The sequence below is a fragment of the Mixophyes fleayi genome, chromosome 1 (genome assembly GCF_038048845.1).
Source record: "Mixophyes fleayi isolate aMixFle1 chromosome 1, aMixFle1.hap1, whole genome shotgun sequence".
Lineage (NCBI taxonomy): Eukaryota > Metazoa > Chordata > Amphibia > Anura > Limnodynastidae > Mixophyes > Mixophyes fleayi.
Window position 1 is genome coordinate 309,537,088 of NC_134402.1, and position 5,000 is coordinate 309,542,087.

At 44.5% G+C, this 5,000-nt stretch overlaps 1 non-coding gene and 20 pseudogenes across 1 annotated transcript; all 21 read right to left on the reverse strand.

Annotated features, from left to right (window-relative positions):
* Positions 1-282: 282 nt before the first annotated feature.
* Positions 283-401, reverse strand: LOC142133265 (5S ribosomal RNA; annotated as a pseudogene).
* An 83-nt stretch (positions 402-484) lies between these two features.
* On the reverse strand, positions 485-604 carry LOC142136353 (5S ribosomal RNA; annotated as a pseudogene).
* Positions 605-687: 83 nt separating this feature from the next.
* LOC142136450 (5S ribosomal RNA) lies at positions 688-806 on the reverse strand (annotated as a pseudogene).
* An 84-nt stretch (positions 807-890) lies between these two features.
* On the reverse strand, positions 891-1,009 carry LOC142136490 (5S ribosomal RNA; annotated as a pseudogene).
* Positions 1,010-1,488: 479 nt separating this feature from the next.
* Positions 1,489-1,607, reverse strand: LOC142121321 (5S ribosomal RNA). Its single transcript, XR_012683908.1, has one exon. It is a non-coding gene; the product is annotated as a 5S ribosomal RNA (ribosomal RNA).
* Positions 1,608-1,689: 82 nt separating this feature from the next.
* LOC142134966 (5S ribosomal RNA) lies at positions 1,690-1,808 on the reverse strand (annotated as a pseudogene).
* Positions 1,809-1,892: 84 nt separating this feature from the next.
* Positions 1,893-2,012, reverse strand: LOC142134989 (5S ribosomal RNA; annotated as a pseudogene).
* Positions 2,013-2,295: 283 nt separating this feature from the next.
* LOC142135603 (5S ribosomal RNA) lies at positions 2,296-2,414 on the reverse strand (annotated as a pseudogene).
* Positions 2,415-2,498: 84 nt separating this feature from the next.
* Positions 2,499-2,617, reverse strand: LOC142118704 (5S ribosomal RNA; annotated as a pseudogene).
* Positions 2,618-2,701: 84 nt separating this feature from the next.
* On the reverse strand, positions 2,702-2,820 carry LOC142124279 (5S ribosomal RNA; annotated as a pseudogene).
* Positions 2,821-2,903: 83 nt separating this feature from the next.
* LOC142136563 (5S ribosomal RNA) lies at positions 2,904-3,022 on the reverse strand (annotated as a pseudogene).
* Positions 3,023-3,106: 84 nt separating this feature from the next.
* LOC142130464 (5S ribosomal RNA) lies at positions 3,107-3,225 on the reverse strand (annotated as a pseudogene).
* Positions 3,226-3,308: 83 nt separating this feature from the next.
* On the reverse strand, positions 3,309-3,425 carry LOC142136204 (5S ribosomal RNA; annotated as a pseudogene).
* An 84-nt stretch (positions 3,426-3,509) lies between these two features.
* LOC142130122 (5S ribosomal RNA) lies at positions 3,510-3,628 on the reverse strand (annotated as a pseudogene).
* An 82-nt stretch (positions 3,629-3,710) lies between these two features.
* LOC142121769 (5S ribosomal RNA) lies at positions 3,711-3,829 on the reverse strand (annotated as a pseudogene).
* An 83-nt stretch (positions 3,830-3,912) lies between these two features.
* LOC142136788 (5S ribosomal RNA) lies at positions 3,913-4,031 on the reverse strand (annotated as a pseudogene).
* Positions 4,032-4,115: 84 nt separating this feature from the next.
* On the reverse strand, positions 4,116-4,234 carry LOC142127411 (5S ribosomal RNA; annotated as a pseudogene).
* Positions 4,235-4,317: 83 nt separating this feature from the next.
* LOC142130531 (5S ribosomal RNA) lies at positions 4,318-4,436 on the reverse strand (annotated as a pseudogene).
* An 84-nt stretch (positions 4,437-4,520) lies between these two features.
* Positions 4,521-4,639, reverse strand: LOC142118737 (5S ribosomal RNA; annotated as a pseudogene).
* Positions 4,640-4,723: 84 nt separating this feature from the next.
* Positions 4,724-4,842, reverse strand: LOC142120737 (5S ribosomal RNA; annotated as a pseudogene).
* An 83-nt stretch (positions 4,843-4,925) lies between these two features.
* Positions 4,926-5,000, reverse strand: part of LOC142132074 (5S ribosomal RNA) — a 119-nt pseudogene continuing 44 nt past the window's right edge.

Genomic DNA, 5,000 nt, shown 5'->3' on the forward strand with positions numbered 1-5,000 from the left:
TGGTTTTTTAATGACCTACATCTCTTATACATCTCAAAACCAGCATTGAAGGAAGCCGGAACAAGAGAAAAAAAAAAAAAGGCCTGCAGCACATAGTATTCCCAGGTGGTCTCCCATCCAAGTACTAACCAGGACTGATCCTGCTTAGCCTCCAAGATCAGAAGAGATTGGACTTGTTCAGGGTGGTGTGGATGCAGGTATTGGTTTCAAAATGAATAACATCATTTATACATCTGAAAACCAGCATTGAAGGCAGCCGGAACAAGAGAAAATAAAAAAAAAGGCCTACAGCACCTGGTATTACCAGGTGGTCTCCCATCCAAGTACTGACCAGGCCCAGCCCTGCTTAGCTTCCAAGATCAGACGATATTGGGCTTGCTCAGGGTGGTGTGATTGTAGGTATTGGTTTCCTAATGACCTACATCTCTTATACATCTCAAAACCAGCATTGAAGGAAGCCGGAAAAAGAGAAAATAAAAAAAAAGGCCTACAGCACCTGGTATTCCCAGGTAGTCTCCCATCCAAGTACTAACCATGGCCTGACCTTGCTTAGCTTCCAAGATCAAACGAGAATGGGCTTGTTCAGGGTGGTGTGGCTGCAGGTATTGGTTTCCTAATGACCTACATCTCTTATACATCTCAAAACCAGCATTGAAGGAAGCCGGAATAAGAGAAAATAAAAAAAAAGGCCTACAGCGCTTGGTATTCCCAGGTGGTCTCCCATCCAAGTACTAACCAAGCCTGGCCCTGCTTAGCTTTCAAGATCAGACGATATTGGGCTTGTTAAGGGTGGTGTAATTGTAGGTATTGGTTTCCTAATGACCTACATCTCTTATACAGCTAAAAACCAGCATTGAAGGAAGCCAGAACAAGAGAAAATAAAAAAAAAAGGCCTACAGCAACTAGTATTCCCAGTTGGTCTCCCATCCAAGTACTAAAAAGGACCAGCCCTGCTTAGCTTCCAAGATCAGATGAGATTGGGCTTGTTCAGGGTGGTGTGCCTGTTGTTATTGGTTTTCTAATGACCTACATATCTTACACATCTCAAAACCAGCATTGAAGGAAGCCGGAACAAGAGAAAATAAAAAAAAAACGCCTACAGCACCTGGTATTCCCAGGTGGTCTCCCGTCCAAGAACTAACCAAGCAAAGCCCTGCTTAGCTTCCAAAATCAGACGATATTGGGCTTGTTCAGGGTGGTGTGGTTGTAGATATTGGTGTCCTGATGACCTACATCTCTTATACATCTGAAAACCAGCATTGATGGAAGCCGAAACAAGAGAAAATAAAAAAAATAGGCCTACAACACCTGGTATTCCCAGGTGGTCTCCCACCCAAGTACTAACTAGGCCTGACCCTACTTAGTTTCCAAGATCAGGCTTGTTCAGGGTGGTGTGGCTGTAGCTATTGGTTTTCTAATGACCTACATCTCTTATACATCTCAAAACCAGCATTGAAGGATGCCGGAATAAGAGAAAATAAAAAAAAAGTCCTACAGCACCTGGTATTCCCAGGTGGTCTCCCATCCAAGTACTAACCAGGCCCAGCCCTGCTTAGCTTCCAAGATCAGATGAGATTGGGCTTGTTCAGGGTGGTGTGGCTGTAGGTATTGGTTTCCTAATGACCTACATCATTTATACATCTGAAAACCAGCATTGTAGGCAGCCGGAACAAGAGAAATTAAAAAAAAGGCCTACAGCACCTGGTATTACCAGGTGGTCTCCCATCCAAGTAATGACCAGGCCTGGCCCTGCTTAGCTTCAAAGATCAGACGAGATTGGGCTTGTTCAGGGTGGTGTGGCTGTAGGTATTTGTTTCTTAATGACCTACATCTCTTATACATCTCAAAACCCAGCATTGAAGGAAGCCGGAACAAGAGAAAATGAAAAAAAAGTCCTACAGCACCTGGTATTCCCAGGTGGTCTCCCATCCAAGTACTAACTAGGCCAGGTCCTGCTTATCTTCCAAGATCAGACGAGATTGGGCTTGGTTCAGGGTGGTGTGGCTGTTGGTATTGGTTTTCTTAATGACCTACATCTCTTATACATCTCAAAACCAGCATTGAAGGAAGCCGGAACAAGAGAAAAAAAAAAAAGCCTGCAGCACATAGTATTCCCAGGTGGTCTCCATCCAAGTACTAACCAGGACTGATCCTGCTTAGCCTCCAAGATCAGAAGAGATTGGACTTGTTCAGGGGTGGTGTGGCTGCAGGTATTGGTTTCGTAATGAATAACATCTCTTATACATCTCAAAACCAGCATTGAAGGATGCCGGAATAAGAGAAAATAAAAAAATAGGCCTACAGCACCTGGTATTCCCAGGAAGCCTCCCACCCACGTACTAACCAGGCCCGACCCTGCTTAGCTTCCAATATCAGACAAGATTTGGCTTGTTCAGGGTGGTGTGGCTGTAGGTATTGGTTTTCTAATGACCTACATCTCTTATACATCTCAAAACCAGCATTGAAGAAAGCCAGAATAAGAGAAAATAAAAAAAAAAGGCCTACAGCGCCTGGTATTCCCAGGTGATCTCCCATCCAAGTACTAACCAGGCCCGACCCTGCTTAGCTTCAAAGATCAGACGAAATCGGGCTTGTTCAGGGTGGTGTGGCTGTAGGCATTGGTTTTCTAATGACCTACATCTCTTATACATCTCAAAACCAGCATTGAAGGAAGCCGGAACAAGAGAAAATAAAAAAAAAAGGCCTTCAGCACCTGGTATTCCCAGGTGGTCTCCCATCCAAGTACTAACCAGGCCCGACCCTGCTTAGCTTCCAAGATCAAACAAGAATGGGCTTGTTCAGGGTGGTGTGGCTGCAGGTATTGGTTTCCTAATGACCTACATCTCTTATACATCTGAAAACCAGCATTGAAGGAAGCCGGAATAAGAGAAAATAAAAAAAAAGGCCTACAGCGCTTGGTATTCCCAGGTGGTCTCCCATCCAAGTACTAACCAAGCCTGGCCCTGCATAGCTTTCAAGATCAGACGATATTGGGCTTGTTCAGGGTGGTGTGATTGTAGGTATTGGTTTCTAATGACCTACATCTCTTATACAGCTAAAAAACCAGCATTGAAGGAAGCCGGAACAAGAGAAAATAAAAAAAATAGGCCTGCAGCACCTGGAATTCCAAAGTGGTCTCCCATCCAAGTACTAACCAGGCCTGACCCTGCTTAGCTTCCAATATCAGACGAGATTGGGCTTGTTCAGAGTGGTGTGGCTGTAGGTATTAGTTTTCTAATGACCTACATCTCTTATACATCTCAAAACCAGCACTGAGGAAGCCGGAACAAGAGAAAATAACAAAAAAAGGCATACAGCACCTGGTATTTCCAGGTGGTCTCCCATCCAGTACTAACAGGCCCGACCCTGCTTAGCGTCCAAGATCAGACGAGATTGGGCTTGTTCAGGGTGGTGTTGCTGTAGGTATTGGTTTCCTAATGACCTACATCTCTTATACAGCTCAAAACCAGCATTGAAGGAAGCCGGAACGAGAAAAAATAAAAAAAAAAAGCCTACAGCAACTGGTATTCCCAGGTGGTCTACCATCCAAGTACTAACCAGGCCCAGCCCTGCTTAGCTTCCACGATCAGATGAGATTAGGATTTTTCAGGGTGGTGTGGCTGTATGTATTGTTTCCTAATGACCTACATCTCTTATACATCTCAAAACCAGCATTGCTGGAAGCCGGAACAAGAGAAAATGAAAAAAAAATCCTACAGCACCTGGTATTCCCAGGTGGTCTCCCATCCAAGTACTAACCAGGCCCGACCCTGCTTAGCTTCTAAGATCAAACGAGAATGGGCTTGTTCAGGGTGGTGTGGCTGCAGGTATTGGTTTCCTAATGACCTACATCTCTTATACATCTGAAAACCAGCATTGAAGGAAGCCGGAATAAGAGAAAATAAAAAAAAAGGCCTACAGCGCTTGGTATTCCCAGGTGGTCTCCCATCCAAGTACTAACCAAGCCTGGCCCTGCATAGCTTTCAAGATCAGATGATATTGGGCTTGTTCAGGTTGGTGTGATTGTAGGTATTGGTTTCCTAATGACCTACATCTCTTATACAGCTAAAAACCAGCATTGAAGGAAGCCGGAACAAGAGAAAATAAAATAAATAGGCCTGCAGCACCTGGAATTCCCAGGTGGTCTCCCATCCAAGTACTAACCAGGCCCGACCCTGCTTAGCTTCCAATATCAGACAAGATTGGGCTTGTTCAGAGTGGTGTTGCTGTAGGTATTGGTTTTCTAATGACCTACATCTCTTATACATCTCAAAACCAGCACTGAGGAAGCCGGAACAAGAGAAAATAAAAAAAAAAGGCCTACAGCAACTAGTATTCCCAGTTGGTCTCCCATCCAAGTACTAAAAAGGCCCAGCCCTGCTTAGCTTCCAAGATCAGATGAGATTGGGCTTGTTCAGGGTGGTGTGGCTGTTGTTATTGGTTTTCTAATGACCTACATCTCTTATACATCTCAAAACCAGCATTGAAGGAAGCCAGAACAAGAGAAAATAACAAAAAAAGGCATACAGCACCTGGTATTTCCAGGTGGTCTCCCATCCAAGTACTAACCAGGCCCGACCCTGCTTAGCTACCAAGATCAGACGAGATTGGGCTTGTTCAGGGTGGTGTTGCTGTAGGTATTGGTTTCCTAATGACCTACATCTCTTATACAGCTCAAAACCAGCATTGAAGGAAGCCGGAACGAGAAAAAATAAAAAAAAAAAGCCTACAGCACCTGGTATTCCCAGGTGGTCTACCATCCAAGTACTAACCAGGCCCAGCCCTGCTTAGCTTCCACGATCAGATGAGATTAGGATTTTTCAGGGTGGTGTGGCTGTATGTATTGTTTCCTAATGACCTACATCTCTTATACATCTCAAAACCAGCATTGCTGGAAGCCGGAACAAGAGAAAATGAAAAAAAAATTCCTACAGCACCTGGTATTCCCAGGTGGTCTCCCATCCAAGTACTAACTAGGCCAGGTCCTGCTTATCTTCCAA